Source organism: Physeter macrocephalus, chromosome 1, assembly GCF_002837175.3.
Source record: "Physeter macrocephalus isolate SW-GA chromosome 1, ASM283717v5, whole genome shotgun sequence".
NCBI classification, from domain to species: Eukaryota; Metazoa; Chordata; class Mammalia; order Artiodactyla; family Physeteridae; genus Physeter; species Physeter macrocephalus.
The window spans coordinates 113,052,197-113,052,459 of record NC_041214.2 but is presented as its reverse complement, the minus strand read 5'-3'; the positions used below and the strand labels follow the sequence as shown (position 1 = coordinate 113,052,459).

General features: G+C 35.0%; 2 protein-coding genes across 9 annotated transcripts in view; one reads left to right on the top strand and one right to left on the bottom strand.

The window, feature by feature from the left end:
- CMSS1 (cms1 ribosomal small subunit homolog) overlaps window positions 1–263 on the top strand; it is a 380,724-nt gene that overhangs the window by 313,454 nt on the left and 67,007 nt on the right. The window lies entirely within an intron of this gene.
- The window catches only part of FILIP1L (filamin A interacting protein 1 like), a 304,847-nt gene that overhangs the window by 302,717 nt on the left and 1,867 nt on the right, over window positions 1–263 (bottom strand). The window lies entirely within an intron of this gene.

The window sequence follows — 263 nt, the reverse complement described above, 5'->3', positions numbered from 1 at the left end:
GTTCCCCAAGTCCATTCCTTAGTAGGTTTTGTTTTTTATTCCCGTCTTACCCCTAGGTTCTTCATGTCATTTTTTTTTTCTTAGATTCCATATATATGTGTTAGCATAGGGTATTTGTCTTTCTCTTTGTGACTTATTTCACTCTGTATGACAGACTCTAGGTCCATCCACCTCACTACAAATAACTCAATTTCGTTTCTTTTTATGGCTGAGTAATATTCCATTGTATATATGTGCCACATCTTCTTTATCCATTCATCTGT